The sequence below is a fragment of the Pseudophryne corroboree genome, chromosome 2 (assembly GCF_028390025.1).
Source record: "Pseudophryne corroboree isolate aPseCor3 chromosome 2, aPseCor3.hap2, whole genome shotgun sequence".
NCBI lineage: Eukaryota > Metazoa > Chordata > Amphibia > Anura > Myobatrachidae > Pseudophryne > Pseudophryne corroboree.
This window is the reverse complement of record NC_086445.1, coordinates 344,072,619-344,089,343: the sequence shown is the minus strand read 5'-3', so window position 1 is coordinate 344,089,343 and position 16,725 is coordinate 344,072,619. Positions and strand designations below refer to the sequence as shown.

Sequence of the window (16,725 nt, the reverse complement as noted above, 5' to 3'; positions counted from 1 at the left end):
GGATTCCAGCAATTGAAATACCGATGTTGGAGGGGAGGGGGGACAAGAGTGGTTGGGTTTATGCTGCAGGAGGGGGTTAGTGTTAGGCTCTGGAAAAGGGAGGGTTAGAGTTAGGCTGCGGGGAGGGAGGGTTAGGTTTAGGCTGCAGGAAGGGTGGGTTAGGTTTAGGCACCACCAGGGAGGGTTAGGTTGAGGTTGCATGTGGGAAAAGGTTAGGTTTAGGCTGTGGAAAAGGAGGGTTGGGGGGTATACTTACTTTGCCCTGTCGGGATTCTCACCATTGGGATGCTGCGGTCAGTCTTCCACTGCATCCCAATTGTCGGTAAATCGTACCTACCTACCTTTGAGAGGACATTCATCCTTCTCCAGCTATTGGTAGTAGGCAGGAGCGGATTGGTACACTGGGACGCCGTACCGGATTCTGTTTGGCTGGTCCAGGTGTCCCCTCAGTGGCCGCCCGTCGTTCCCCATGCTGGCCGTCTGCCCCGATCAATGGTGGTCTGTGCTGGGGCACCCAACTGTTTGCGCTGCAGCAGCTCTTCCTCCCCTGGGACTCCAGGCAGTCTGCCAGCACCCCACTACAGAACGGCAAGGCAACTGCAGTGGCGTACCTACAGTGCCTGAAGCAGAATTTTAAAGTATGTTATCTCTTTACGCCAGCCTTTCTTCCCTTCCTCGTTGCCAGCTCTCTGCCCATCCTCTGCCTGCACCAGCCTTTCTGCTCATCCTCTGTAGTGACTGCCTGTGTTAATCCTTTTCTGTTCTCAAACCGACACAAGCTACAGTATTTTGCTTTTTACTGTCTGCAGTATCCTCTCTGCTTGTCCCCTACTGTCCTTCCCTGTCTGCGCCAACCAATGACTTTGCCCTGTCTGCGGAAGCCTTTCTTCCTTTGCCCTGTCTGCGCCAGCCTCTCTGCTTGTTCCCTACTATCCTTCCACATCTGTACCAACTACTGCCCTTGCCCTGTCTGCAGAAGCCTTTCTGTCCTTGCCTTGTCTGCACTAGCTCCTCTGCATGTCCCCTACTTTTCTCCCTCCTCTGCCCCAACCACTGCCTTTTTCCTGTCTGCGGAAGTCTTTCTTCCCTTTGCCATGTCTGCACTAGCCTCTCTGCTTGCCCCCTACTTTTCTTCCTGGTCGGCAGAAGCCTCTTTTCTTTGCCCTGTCTGAACCCCGCGAAGAGCTAAACTAACATAGGAAAACATTACAGAAGTCTATTAGTGGCCAAAATAAAACTATTTGGTGTCATTAAATTGGGTGAAATGGCTGTTATATTTTTTTTTTAATGTGAAAAAATTATAGAAAGTGGGATCAAACGCAGATGTATCATAGTAATGAACATGTTGGTGACAGTGGCTGGGTACAGAGACGCTGCATTGCTCACATTGGAGGTCCTTCTCAGATGGATGAGCTACGCCTAGCATAGTACTGGTGAAAGTCTCAATGAGCGACTGATGATGACGTCTAAAGACGCACAAAGCATGATTGCAGCACCTCTATACACTGACAGAGGGCATCTCAATCCTTGAACAGTTGGATGCATGGATGTGTATTGGTATTAGCATGCAGACGCAACAGCGGCAAAAGACACAAGGAGGCCGCAACTGCATCCAACTAAGAATCAGGCCTTAAGAGGAGTGATCCCGCCCTCTTGACAGACTCCACCCACTTGACAGACCCCGCCTCCATTAGGGCTGCTTCCATACATTTCCCGGGCTGGTTTTCGATCCCAATCCGCCCCTGATCACAGCTGCCTTTATCATGCACCTCTGAGCTTTTGGATTTTATAATATTCATTTGTAACAGTATATATTTGTTAGAGGTTACAAAATGTGCACTATTACTGACTGCATACTTCCCATCTTTTCTGGTGAAGCAGAGAAGTGCAAGCACAATGCTACAAAGCAATAGCACAACTTCGACCGGTTGGCATGACCACACATCATGGGCACGTCCATGTGTCATAGGGGGTGACCAGCTTCGGATCTGCTGTACTGCCCTCTGTCAGTTTCTTTCCCAAAATGTTACCCATATTGTGCTGCACACTATAGCAGGTACGCCTGTCCCCCATTCACCACTCCTCTGCTGTGCATAGCAACAATGAACTGGACACACTTCTCAACCCTCCAACTGGATGAGTAAAAAGCTGTCCCGATTCATATGGAGTGAGAGTGCCCTCAAATGTCTTAGTAGAAAGGAAAAAATGCTAGGTGTCTTAATGAGACACACAATATATTAAACTGCTATTTAGACTCCTACTACCATGGGGTGAATTGGGATCGAAAACCAGCCTGGGAAATGTATGGAAGCAGCCCTAATGAGGGCGGGGTCTGTCAAGTGGGTGGAGTCTGCCAAGAGGGCGGGATCACTCCTCTTAAGGCCTGATTCTGAGTTGGACGCAGTTGCGGCCTCCTTGTGTCTTTTGCCGCTGCTACATCTGCATGCTAATACCAATCCACAGCCCTCCCTGGTCTACATCCATGCATCTGACTGCTAAAGGATTGAGATGCCCTCTGTCAGTGTATAGAGGTGCTGCAATCATGCTTTGTGCGTCTTTAGATGCCACCATCAGTCGCCTATTGAGACTTTCACCAGAACTATGCTAGGCGCAGCTCATCCATCTGAGAATGACCTCCAATGTGAGCAATGCAGCGTCTCTGTACCCAGCCACTTTCAGCAACATGTTTATTACTACGATACATCTGCGTCTGATTAGCCAGCCTCCTGCAACTGCGCAGGAATGTGCAACAGATCTAGTGCACTTCTTGGTGCATATGTCTGATTTCAGAGCCGGCCCTAAGCAATTTGATGCCCTAGGCAAGATTTGTGTTGATGCCCCCTAGCATATAATCCCTCTTTCTATCATTTTGTCACATTATTTTTTTTTTTAATATAACAGCCATTTCACCCAATTTAATGACACCAAATAGTTTTATTATGGCCACTAATAGACTAATGTAATGTTTTCCTATGTTAGTTTAGCTCTTCGCGGGGTTCAGACAGGGCAAGGAAAAGAGGCTTCTGAAGACCGGGAAGAAAAGTAGGGGACAAGCAGAGAGGCTAGTGCAGACAAGGCAAGGGCAGAAAGGAATCCGCAGACAGGGCAAGGGCAGTAGTTGGTACAGATGTGGAAGGACAGTAGAGGACAAGCAGAGAGGCTGGCACAGACGGGGCAAGGGAAGAAAGGCTTCTGCAGATAGGGCAAGGGCATTGGTTTGCGCAGATGGGGAAGGATAGTAGGGGACAAGCAGAGACGATACTGCAGACAGTAAAAAGCAAAATACTGTAGCTTGTGTCGCTTTGAGAACAGAAAAGGATTAACACAGGCAGTGACTACAGAGGATGAGCAGAAAGGCTGGTGCAGGCAGAGGATGGGCAGAGAGCTGGCAACGAGGAAGGGAAGAAAGGCTGGCGTAAAGAGATAACAGGCAGAAAGGCTGTGGCAGATGTGCAGGAACGCTGGTGTAGATGAAAGGAAGAGAGGCTGGCGCAGGCAGAAGATTGGCAAAAAGACAGAGGAAAGTCAGAAAGGTTGGTGTAGCGAAAGGGAAGAGAGGCTGGGACCGAGGAAAAAAGGTGCATGTACACACGTGTTCACAGTGGAATGCATGGCACTTCCTGTGCACCAGGACTTCAAGAACATAATCTGCAGCTGCGTCCAGTGCTTGCGTTCTATGGCAGTTCCGCCTCCTATCACAGCCAGTACCTTGCTGAAAACTTTGAGGGCGACATGATGAGACGGAGACGAAGCTTTCAGTCGCACAAAAAAAAATAATACTATAATAAGCAGTACCGCAAACTCTACCTGTGAGCGCCACTGGTACCTCTAGAAGTTACAGCACACAGCATCCCAGGCCAGCTCCCCTCACAGCAGTCAGCTCAGCACCTCTCAATACATGCTGAGCTGACTGTAATCAAAGGTGAATTTTTTTTTTAAAAACTTACTTTAAAATTCTGCTTTATGCACTGTAGGTACGCCCCTGCAGTTGCCTTGCCGTTCTGTAGTGGGGTGCTGGCAGACTGCCTGGAGTCCCAGGGGAGGAAGAGCTGCTGAAACTTGGCGTGTACAGCAGCCCGCCTCCAGGAACAGTGGTCGCCATATTTGATATTGGCAGCCAAGCAGCCTCTCCTCCTAGACGACCTATTCCATCATTTTTTAGAGATGTGCGGCTGGCACTTTTCGTGTTTTGTGTTTTGGTTCTAATTCCACTTTTGTGCTTTGGTTTTAGCTTGGTTTTGCCAAAACCACCCTTTCATGTTTTGGATCTGGATGATTTTTTAAAAAATCTTTAAACCGCTAAAATTACAGAATTTGGGGGTAATGTTTCTCCTACGGTATTATTAACCTCAATAACATTAATTTGTACTTATTTCCAGTCTATTCTGAACACCTCACACCTCACAATATTGTTTTTAGGCCTAAAAGTTGCACCGAGGTGGCTGTATGACTAAGCTAAGCGACAAAAGTGTGCGGCATAAACACCTGGCCCATCTAGGAGTGGCACTGCAGTGGCAGACAAGATGGAGCTATTCAAAAACAAGTCCCCAAATAGCACATGATGCAAAGAAAAAAGAGAGGTGCAATTAGGTAGCTGGATGGCCAAGCTAAGCGACACAAGTGTGCGGCACAAACACCTGCCCCATCTAGGAGTGGCAGACAGGATGGCAGATTTAAAAAATAGGCCCCAAACAGCACATGATGCAAAGAAGAAAAAGAGGTGCAATGAGGTAGCTTTATGACTAAGCTAAGAGACACAAGCGTGCGGCACAAACACCAGGCCCATCTAGGAGTGGCACTGCATGGCAGACAGGATGGCAGATTAAAAAAATAGGCCCCAAACAGCACATGATGCAAAGAAGAAAAAGAGGTGCAATGAGGTAGCTGGATGGCCAAGCTAAGCGACACAAGTGTGCGGCACAAACACCTGCCCCATCTAGGAGTGGCACTGCAGTTACAGACAGGATGGCACTTAAAAAAACTAGTCCCCAAACAGCACATGATGCAAAGAAGAAAAAGAGATGCAAGATGGAATTGTCCTTGGGCCCTCCCACCCACCCTTAAGTTGTATAAACAGGACATGCACACTTTAACAAACCAATCATTTCAGCAACAGGGTCTGGCACACGACTGTGGCTGAAATCACTGGCTTGTTATGGCCCCCACCAAAAAAGAAGCAATCAATCTCTCCTTACACAAACTGACTCTACAGAGGCAAGATGTCGACCTCATCCTCATCCTCCGATTCCTCACCCCTTTCACTGTGTACATCCTCCTCACAGAGTATTAATTTGTCCCCACTGCAATCCACCATCACAGGTTCTTATGTACTTTCTGGAGGCAATTGCTGGTAAAGATCTTCCCGGTGGAATTTATAATTAATTTTGATGAACCTCATCTTCTCCACATGTAGTGGAAGTAACCTCCTATGCCGATCGATGACAAGGTTACCGGCTGCACTAAATACTCTTTCGGAGTACACACTGGAGGGGGGGCAACTTAGGTAAAATAAAGCCAGTTTGTGCAAGGGCATCCAAATTGCCTCTTTTTCCTGCCAGTATACATACGGACTGTCTGACATGCCTACTTGGATGCTGTCACTCCTCCACCATTCTTTCAATGGTGACAGAATCATATGCAGTGACAGTAAACATGTCAGTAATCGTTGGCAGGTCCTTCAGTCCAGACCAGATGTCCGCTTTCGCTCCTGACTGCCCTGCATCACCGCCGGTGGGCTAGGAAATCTTATCCTTTTCCTTGCAGCCCCAGTGGCGGGAGAAATTGAAGGACGAGCTGCTCACGGGTCACGTTCCGCTTGATTTGACAATTTACTAATCAGCAGGTCTTTGCACCTCTGCAGACTTGTGTCTGCTGGAAAGAGAGATACAATGTAGGCTTTAAACCTAGGATCGAGCACGGTGGCCAAAATGTAGTGCTCTGATTTCAACAGATTGGCCACCTTTGAATCCTGGCATAGCGAATGAAGGGCTCCATCCACAAGTCCCACATACTTAGCGGAATCACTCCGTCTTAGCTCCTCCTTCAATATCTCAAGCTGCTTCTGCAAAAGCCTGATAAGGGGTTGACCTGACTAAAGCTGGCAGTGTCTGAACTGACTTAACGTGTGGCAAGTTCAAAGGGTTGGAGAACCTTGCACAAGATGGAAATCATTCTCCACTGCACTTGAGTCAGGTGCATTACCCCTCCTTTGTCTATATCGTAGGTGGATGTATAGGCTTGAATGGCCTTTTGCTGCTCCTCCATCCTCTGAAGCATATAGAGTGTTGAATTCCACCTCGTTACCACCTCTTGCTTCAGTTGATGGCTGGGCAGGTTCAGGAGTGTTTGCTGGTGCTCCAGTCTTCGGCACGCAGTGGAAGAATGCCGAAAGTGGCCACCGACAGCACCTACTGCACAACCCTGTCATTTGTCAAAAAATTCTGCACCGCCAAATTAATTGTATGTGCAAAACATGGGACATGCTGGAATTTGCCCAGATGTAATGCACGCACAATATTGGTGGCATTGTCTGATATCACAAATTCCCAGAAGAGTCCAATTGGGGTAAGCCATTCTGCGATGATGTTGCTCAGTTTCTGTAAGAGGTTGTCAGCTGTGTGCCTCTTAAGGAAAGCGGTGATACATAGCGTAGCCTGCCTAGGAACGAGTTGGCATTTGCGAGATGCTGCTACTGGTGCCGCTGCTGTTGTTGTTGCGGGAGGCCATACATCTACCCAGTCGGCTGTTACAGTCATATAGTCCTTAGTCTGCCCTGTTCCACTTGTCCACATGTCCGTGGTTAAGTGGACACTGAATACAACCGCATTTTGTAGGACACTGGTGACTCTTTCTGACGTCTGTTTACATTCTCGATATCGCCTGCCTAGGGAAGTGGAATCTAGATGGGATTTGATACTGGGGACATAGTACCTCCAAACAATTCTCTAAGTCCCACTGAACTAATGGCGGATACCGGACGCACGTATTGCACCAACATAGCTGTCAAGGCCTCAGTTATCCGCTTTGCAAAAGGATGACTGCTGTCATATTTCATCTTCCTCACAAAGGACTGTTGGACAGTCAATTGCTTAGTTGAAGTAGTACAAGTGGTCTTCCAACCTCCCCTCTGGGATGACGATTGACTCCCAGTAGCAACAACAGCAGCAGCAACACCAAGGGTACCACTCAAGGATCCTACAGAGGAATACCGGTTAGGAGAGGACTCCTCAGTCTTGACAGTAACATTGCCTACAGGACTACTGACGTTCCTGACTGAGGAGGAAGTTGACGTTGAGGGAGTTGGTGGTGTGGCTTGCAGGAGCTTGGGTACAGGAGGAAGAAGGTATTTAGGTGTCAGTGGACTGCTTACGCTCTTACCCAAAGTTTCACAACTTGACACTGTCTTCTGATGAGTGCGCAGCAGGGGACGTATAAGGGTGGATGTTCCAAGGTGGTTAACATCCTTACCCCTACTTATTACAGATTGACAGAGGCAACAGATGACTTGACACCTGTTGTCCGGATTTGTGGAGAAATAATTCTACACCGAAAAGGTGTTTTTTTTGGTAGTTTGCCCAGGCATCACAATGGGCTTCTTCATCCCACGGACAATAGGTGTCTCCTGCGGTGCCTGACAAACAAACCACATCACCATCATAATCCTCATCGTCAATTTCCTCCTCAGCGCCAGCAACACCCATATCCTCATCCTGGTGTACTTCAACAGTGACATCTTCAATTTGAATTTCAGGAACTGGACTGTGGGTGCTCCTTCCAGCACTTGCAGGGGGCATGCAAATGGTGGAAGGAACCACCTCTTCCCGTCCAGTGTTGGGAAGGTCAGGCATCGCAACCTCCGACACACTTGGACTCTCCTTGGGGATTTGTGATACCATCTCAGAACACACAGTTCTTTTCTGTGCTCTTTCCAGCTTAACTCTTTTAATTTTTCTAGCGGGAGGATGAGAGCTTCCATCGTCATGTGAAGCTGAAACACTAGCCATGAACATAGGCCAGGGCCTCAGCCGTTCCTTGCCACTCCATGTCGTAAATGGCATATTGGCAAGTTCACGTTTCTTCTCAGACGATTTAAATTTCTTTTTTTGGTTCTTTTTACTAAACTTTGGCTTTTTCGATTTTACATGCCCTCTACTATCACATTGAGCATTGACCTTGGCAGACGATGTTGATGGCATTTCATTGTCTATGTCATGGCTAGTGGCAACAGATTCAGCACTAGGAGGAAGTGGTTCTTCTTGATCTTTCCCTATTTCTCTAACGTCCTAGTGGATGCTGGGGACTCCGAAAGGACCATGGGGGATAGCGGCTCCGCAGGAGACTGGGCACAAAGTAAAAGCTTTAGGACTAGCTGGTGTGCACTGGCTCCTCCCCCTATGACCCTCCTCCAAGCCTCAGTTAGGATTTTGTGCCCGAACGAGAAGGGTGCAATCTAGGTGGCTCTCCTGAGCTGCTTAGAGTAAAAGTTTAAATAGGTTTTTTTATTTTCAGTGAGACCTGCTGGCAACAGGCTCACTGCATCGAGGGACTAAGGGGAGAAGAAGCGAACTCACCTGCGTGCAGAGTGGATTGGGCTTCTTAGGCTACTGGACATTAGCTCCAGAGGGACGATCACAGGCCCAGCCATGGATGGGTCCCGGAGCCGCGCCGCCGGCCCCCTTACAGAGCCAGAAGAGTGAAGAGGTCCGGAAAATCGGCGGCAGAAGACGTCCTGTCTTCAATAAGGTAGCGCACAGCACCGCAGCTGTGCGCCATTGCTCTCAGCACACTTCACACTCCGGTCACTGAGGGTGCAGGGCGCTGGGGGGGGGCGCCCTGGGACGCAATGAAAATACCTTAAATGGCTAAAAATACATCACATATAGCTCCTGGGCTATATGGATGTATTTAACCCCTGCCAGTTTTCCACAAAAAAGCGGGAGAAAGGCCGTCGAAAAAGGGGCGGAGCCTATCTCCTCAGCAAACAAGCGCCATTTTTTCCTCACAGCTCCGTTGGAGGAAGGCCCCCTGACTCTCCCCTGCAGTCCTGCACAACAGAAACAGGGTAAAACAAGAGAGGGGGGGCACAAAATTGGCATATTAATATATACAGCAGCTATATTAGGGAAAAACACTTATATAAGGTTATCCCTATATATATATATAGCGCTCTGGTGTGTGCTGGCAAACTCTCCCTCTGTCTCCCCAAAGGGCTGGTGGGGTCCTGTCCTCTATCAGAGCATTCCCTGTGTGTGTGCTGTGTGTCGGTATGCTGTGTCGACATGTATGAGGAGGAAAATGGTGTGGAGGCGGAGCAATTGCCTGTGTTAGTGATGTCACCCCCTAGGGAGTCGACACCTGACTGGATGGTCTTATGGAAAGAATTACGTGATAGTGTCGGCACTTTACAAAAGACTGTTGACGACATGAGACAGCCGGCAAATCAGTTGATACCTGTACAGGCGTCTCAAACACCGTCAGGGGCTATAAAACGCCCGTTACCTCAGGTCGATACAGACACTGACACGGACACTGACTCCAGTGTCGACGGTGAGGAAACAAACGTATTTTCCAGTAGGGCCACACGTTACATGATCACGGCAATGAAGGAGGTTTTGAACATTTCTAATACTACAAGTACCACAAAAAAGGGTATTATGTGGGGTGTGAAAAAACTACCCGTAGTTTTTCCTGAATCAGATGAATTAAATGAGGTGTGTGACGAAGCGTGGGTTTCCCCCGATAAAAAACTGCTAATTTCTAAAAAATTATTGGCATTATACCCTTTCCCGCCAGAGGTTAGGGCGCGTTGGGAAACACCCCCTACCGTAGATAAGGCGCTCACACGCTTATCAAAACAAGTGGCGTTACCGTCCCCTGATACGGCCGCCCTCAAGGAACCAGCTGATAGGAAGCTGGAAAATATCCTTAAAAGTATATACACACATACTGGTATTATACTGCGACCAGCAATCGCCTCAGCCTGGATGTGCAGTGCTGGGGTGGCTTGGTCGGATTCCCTGACTGAAAATATTGATACCCTGGACAGGGACAATATATTATTGACTATAGAGCATTTAAAGGATGCATTTCTATATATGCGAGATGCACAGAGGGATATTTGCACTCTGGCATCAAGAGTAAGTGCGATGTCCATTTCTGCCAGAAGAGGATTATGGACGCGACAGTGGTCAGGGGATGCGGATTCCAAACGGCATATGGAAGTATTGCCGTATAAAGGGGAGGAGTTATTTGGGGTCGGTCTATCGGACCTGGTGGCCACGGCAAGGGCTGGAAAATCCACCTTTTTACCCCGTCACCTCGCAGCAGAAAAAGATACCGTCTTTTCAGGCTCAGTCCTTTCGTCCCCATAAGGGCAAGCGGGCAAAAGGCCACTCATATCTGCCCCGGGGCAGAGGAAGGGGAAAAAGACTGCAGCAAACAGCCTCTTCCCACGAACAGAAGCCCTCCCCCGCTTCTGCCAAGTCCTCAGCATGACGCTGGGGCCTTACAAGCGGACTCAGGCAAGGTGGGGGCCCGTCTCAAGAATTTCAGCGCGCAGTGGGCACACTCGCAAGTGGACCCCTGGATCCTGCAGGTAGTATCTCAGGGGTACAAATTGGAATTCGAGACGTCTCCCCCTCGCCGGTTCCTGAAGTCTGCTTTACCAACGTCTCCCCCCGACAGGGAGGCGGTATTGGAAGCCATTCACAAGCTGTATTCCCAGCAGGTGATAATCAAGGTACCCCTCCTACAACAGGGAAAGGGGTATTATTCCACGCTGTTTGTGGTACCGAAGCCGGACGGCTCGGTGAGACCCATTTTAAATCTGAAATCCTTGAACACTTACATAAAAAGGTTCAAGTTCAAGATGGAGTCACTCAGAGCAGTGATAGCGAACCTGGAAGAAGGGGACTATATGGTGTCTCTGGACATCAAGGATGCTTACCTCCATGTCCCAATTTGCCCTTCTCACCAAGGGTACCTCAGGTTTGTGGTACAGAACTGTCACTATCAGTTTCAGACGCTGCCGTTTGGATTGTCCACGGCACCCCGGGTCTTTACCAAGGTAATGGCCGAAATGATGATTCTTCTTCGAAGAAAAGGCGTCTTAATTATCCCTTACTTGGACGATCTCCTGATAAGGGCAAGGTCCAGAGAACAGTTAGAGGTCGGAGTAGCACTATCTCAAGTAGTACTACGACAGCACGGATGGATTCTAAATATTCCAAAATCGCAGCTGATTCCGACGACACGTCAGCTGTTCCTAGGGATGATTCTGGACACAGTACAGAAAAAGGTGTTTCTCCCGGAGGAGAAAGCCAAGGAGTTATCCGACCTAGTCAGGAACCTCCTAAGACCAGGCCAAGTGTCAGTACATCAATGCACAAGGGTCCTGGGAAAGATGGTGGCTTCTTACGAAGCGATTCCATTCGGCAGATTCCACGCAAGAACTTTTCAGTGGGATCTGCTGGACAAATGGTCCGGATCGTATCTTCAAATGCATCAGCGGATAACCCTGTCTCCAAGGACAAGGGTGTCTCTCCTGTGGTGGTTACAGAGTGCTCATCTCCTAGAGGGCCGCAGATTCGGCATTCAGGATTGGGTCCTGGTGACCACGGATGCCAGCCTGAGAGGCTGGGGAGCAGTCACACAGGGAAGAAATTTCCAGGGCTTGTGGTCAAGCATGGAAACGTCACTTCACATAAATATCCTGGAACTAAGGGCAATTTACAATGCCCTAAGTCAGGCAAGACCTCTGCTTCAGGGTCAGCCGGTGTTGATCCAGTCGGACAACATCACGGCAGTCGCCCACGTAAACAGACAGGGCGGCACAAGAAGCAGGAGGGCAATGATGGAAGTGGCAAGGATTCTTCGCTGGGCGGAGAATCATGTGATAGCACTGTCAGCAGTGTTCATTCCGGGAGTGGACAACTGGGAAGCAGACTTCCTCAGCAGACACGATCTTCACCTGGGGGAGTGGGGACTTCACCCAGAAGTCTTCCACATGATTGTGAACCGTTGGGAAAAACCAAAGGTGGACATGATGGCGTCCCGCCTCAACAAAAAACTGGACAGATATTGCGCCAGGTCAAGGGACCCTCAGGCAATAGCTGTGGACGCTCTGGTAACACCGTGGGTGTACCAGTCAGTGTATGTGTTCCCTCCTCTTCCTCTCATACCAAAAGTACTGAGAATCATAAGAAGGAGAGGAGTAAAGACTATACTCGTGGCTCCGGATTGGCCAAGAAGGACTTGGTACCCGGAAATTCAAGAGATGCTCACGGAAGACCCGTGGCCTCTACCATCTAAGAAAGGACCTGCTCCAGCAGGGACCATGTCTGTTCCAAGACTTACCGCGGCTGCGTTTGACGGCATGGCGGTTGAACGCCGGATCCTGAAGGAAAAAGGCATTCCGGATGAAGTCATCCCTACCCTGATCAAAGCCAGGAAGGATGTAACCATACAACATTATCACCGTATTTGGCGTAAATATGTTGCGTGGTGCGAGGCCAGGAAGGCCCCTACAGAGGAATTTCAACTGGGTCGTTTCCTGCATTTCCTGCAAACAGGACTGTCTATGGGCCTCAAATTAGGGTCCATTAAGGTTCAAATTTCGGCCCTGTCAATATTCTTCCAAAAAGAACTGGCTTCTGTTCCTGAAGTTCAGACGTTTGTCAAGGGAGTACTGCATATACAGCCTCCTTTTGTGCCTCCAGTGGCACCTTGGGATCTCAATGTAGTTTTGGGATTCCTAAAATCACATTAGTTTGAACCACTCACCACTGTGGACTTAAAATATCTCACATGGAAAGTGGTAATGCTGTTAGCCCTGGCTTCAGCCAGGCGTGTCTCAGAATTGGCGGCTTTATCCTATAAAAGCCCTTACCTAATTTTTCATACGGACAGGGCAGAATTGAGGACTCGTCCTCAATTTCTACCTAAGGTGGTTTCAGCATTTCACTTAAACCAGCCTATTGTGGTGCCTGCGGCTACTAGGGACTTGGAGGATTCCAAGTTGCTGGACGTAGTCAGGGCCCTGAAAATATATGTTTCCAGGACGGCTGGAGTCAGAAAATCTGATTCGCTGTTTATCCTGTATGCACCCAGCAAGCTGGGTGCTCCTGCTTCTAAGCAGACGATTGCTCGTTGGATTTGTAGTACAATTCAGCTTGCACATTCTGTGGCAGGCCTGCCACAGCCAAAATCTGTAAAAGCCCATTCCAAACGGAAAGTGGGCTCATCTTGGGCGGCTGCCCGAGGGGTCTCGGCTTTACGACTTTGCCGAGCAGCTACTTGGTCAGGGGCAAACACGTTTGCTAAATTCTACAAATTTGATACCCTGGCTGAGGAGGACCTGGAGTTCTCTCATTCGGTTCTGCAGAGTCATCCGCACTCTCCCGCCCGTTTGGGAGCTTTGGTATAATCCCCATGGTCCTTTCGGAGTCCCCAGCATCCACTAGGACGTTAGAGAAAATAAGAATTTACTTACCGATAATTCTATTTCTCATAGTCCGTAGTGGATGCTGGGCGCCCATCCCAAGTGCGGATTGTCTGCATTACTTGTACATAGTTATTGTTACAAAAATCGGGTTATTGTTGTTGTGAGCCATCTTTTCAGAGGCTCCTTCTGTTATCATGCTGTTAACTGGGTTCAGATCACAAGTTGTACGGTGTGATTGGTGTGGCTGGTATGAGTCTTACCCGGGATTCAAAATCCTTCCTTATTGTGTACGCTCGTCCGGGCACAGTATCCTAACTGAGGCTTGGAGGAGGGTCATAGGGGGAGGAGCCAGTGCACACCAGCTAGTCCTAAAGCTTTTACTTTGTGCCCAGTCTCCTGCGGAGCCGCTATCCCCCATGGTCCTTTCGGAGTCCCCAGCATCCACTACGGACTATGAGAAATAGAATTATCGGTAAGTAAATTCTTATTTTTATTCTCAAAATTTTTGATCTCCATTATTTTTTTAGGAGTTATATAAAACAATATGCGGCACAGGAATGACTGGAATGACTGATGGACCGGACACTACCACTGGTTTGATGCAGCACAAAACAACAACACTGTAAGGGACTTGTGGTTGTTATTATTATTATTATACGGCAGCAGTGGACATATAGCAGCAGCGTATGTCGTCACTTGAATGACTGATAGACATGACACTACCACTGGTCTGATGCAGCGCAACACAACAACACTGTAAGGGACTTGTGGTGGTGGTTGTTGTTATAATTCTTATACGGCAGCTGTGGACATATAGCATCAGCGTATATCATCACTTGAATGACTGATGGACAGGACACTACCACTGGTCTGATGCAGCACAACACAGCACCACTTAATACAGCTACACTGGATATATGGCAGCAGAGGACACCAACACTGTGACTGGCAGGACTGATGCAGCATAATACACTGACTTCACTGGACTGGACAGCACAACACAGCACCACTTAATACAGCTACACTGGATATATGGCAGCAGAGGACACCAACACTGTGACTGGCTGGACTGATGCAGCACAATACACTGACTACACTGGATAGCACAACACAGCACAAGACTCGCCACCCCACTTTCCCACCGCCACACAGACACTGAACACTGAGGACACGTCCTCTCAATACACTCTCCGAGACTGGAGTGAAAATGACCGCGACACGCGGCTCCTTATATGGAATCCAAATCCCGCGAAAATCCAACAGCAGGATGATGACGTTTTGCCGCGTTCAGGTTTCCGAGTCAGGTGGGTGAACCTGAGCCGGGCTCAGAACCGAACTCGGAAGGCAAAGTCCGGTAGGGTTCGGTTCTTTGAGGACCGAAGCCGCTCATCTCTAACTTTCATCACTGGCTGCTTCTGCTTCCTCTCTAGCGCTCCCGCTTCCGGCTCGGCTCAGCTCAGCTCTGTTGTGCTGCGTTGCCATCTGATCGGGAATTTCAGATCAGATAGGCAGCTAGTGCAGATCCGCCGCCCGCCGGTAACAGCGCGAACAGTCGGGTGCCCCAGCACAGACCACCACTGATCGCGGCAGATGGCCAGCATGGGGGACAATGGGGGGCCACTGAGGGGACACCCGGACCAGCCAAACAGAATCTGGTCTGGCATCCCGGCGTACCAATTCATCCCTGGCTGTGATTGTAGAGGTTGTATATCTCAGCCAATACTAATAAGACCCAGTACACTAGTATCCACTATCCACTAATGGCTTAATGGTGACACTAAATATCCTCTATTAGTTTCACATTATAAGAAATGCATTACTTTATTTCCATATGTGACCCTGTAACATCTTTTTTTAAACCTGCCACAAGTCTATTGCAAGTTGATATCAATTTCTGGAAGGTATAACCAGGGCTTAAAGTGCTCCTGGTGAGGTGGTGGAACTCATGGAGGAGGACCATGGAGGCACCAGGACCTGAGGAAGGAGTAGGTGGCTGCAGCTCATCAGTAACACTAGTGCCGCCTGTATCATCGATTGACACTTTTCTGTTGAAATTACTGTGCAGGGCAATGGAGATGGTGGAACTAGTTCCCCCTACCATTACAGGTGGTGGAACTCAGTTCCTCCTCGTCCCCCCCCCCCCCCACACTTTAACCACTGGATATAAATGATATGTTTCAGGAAGAGCTTTCTGCTAAGAATATTGTTTTCACTGATGAGAAGCCATTTAGGACTATACTACCTAATTTATTAAAACAGGAATTTCATTATGAAAAGTATTTTATAAGGGTGTAAATCTCAGCAATACAGTGCATCCTGAAAGTATTCACAGTGCTTCACTTTTTCCACATTTTGCTATGTTACAGCCTTATATCAACCTGAAATGAATTCATTTTTTCTCTCAAAATTCTACACACAATACCCCATAATGACCATGTGAAAAAAGTTTTTTTTAGATTTTTGCAAATTTATTTTTAAAAAACCTAAGAAATTACGATAAGCTTGAACCTTAATGGTTTTAGACACAAAGGGGTGATGCTAAGTTCGACAAATCATACTTCACTAAATTTACTATTTCTTCGTTGGGAGAAGCCCGAAGAGGAGATCCTGCTGGAGGCTTCAGGGGGCGGGGTTTACACATCATTAGGCCCTGCCCCAAACCCAAGAAAAATGCTGCAATTCACATGTCCATGGATAGGGTTTAGGGCTAAATGCTGCAATTCATGTAACTCAGCCATACTACTTCAGGGTTCCAGTATGAATGGTCGACAGTGTTAAGGTCGACAGTCATTAGGTCGGCCACTATTGGTCAACATTGCCATGGTCGACATGGACAAATGGTCGACACATGAAAATGGTAAATACATGAAAGGTTGACACATGAAAAGGTCGACACGGATTTTTGAACTGCTTTTGGTGTCATTTTTTTCCGTAACATGACCGGGAACCCCAATTAGTGTACCGGGTCCCCTTGCATGGCTCGTTTTGCTCGCCATGCTGCAGGCAAAGTGCCTCACACTGCTACCGCGGCGCTCGGCACAGGTTACTATTCCCATTCGTAGTCCACGTGGATAGTAAAGTATAAAAAAGTTACAAATCTATTTTTTTGTAAAAAAAAAGCAATGTCAACATTTTTGTGTGTCGACCTTACATGTGTCGACCATTTGTCCATAGTGGTCGACCTAATGACTGTCGACCATCTGAACGGATACCCTCCGTCTGCAGGCACCACAATTTCTGTGACTTTATCCGCATTCTGCCTGCTTTACTAGGAAGCAGGAGGA

General features: G+C 48.3%; 1 protein-coding gene across 1 annotated transcript in view; it reads right to left on the bottom strand.

The window, feature by feature from the left end:
• HS6ST3 (heparan sulfate 6-O-sulfotransferase 3) overlaps positions 1-16,725 on the bottom strand; it is a 931,949-nt gene that overhangs the window by 18,778 nt on the left and 896,446 nt on the right. The window lies entirely within an intron of this gene.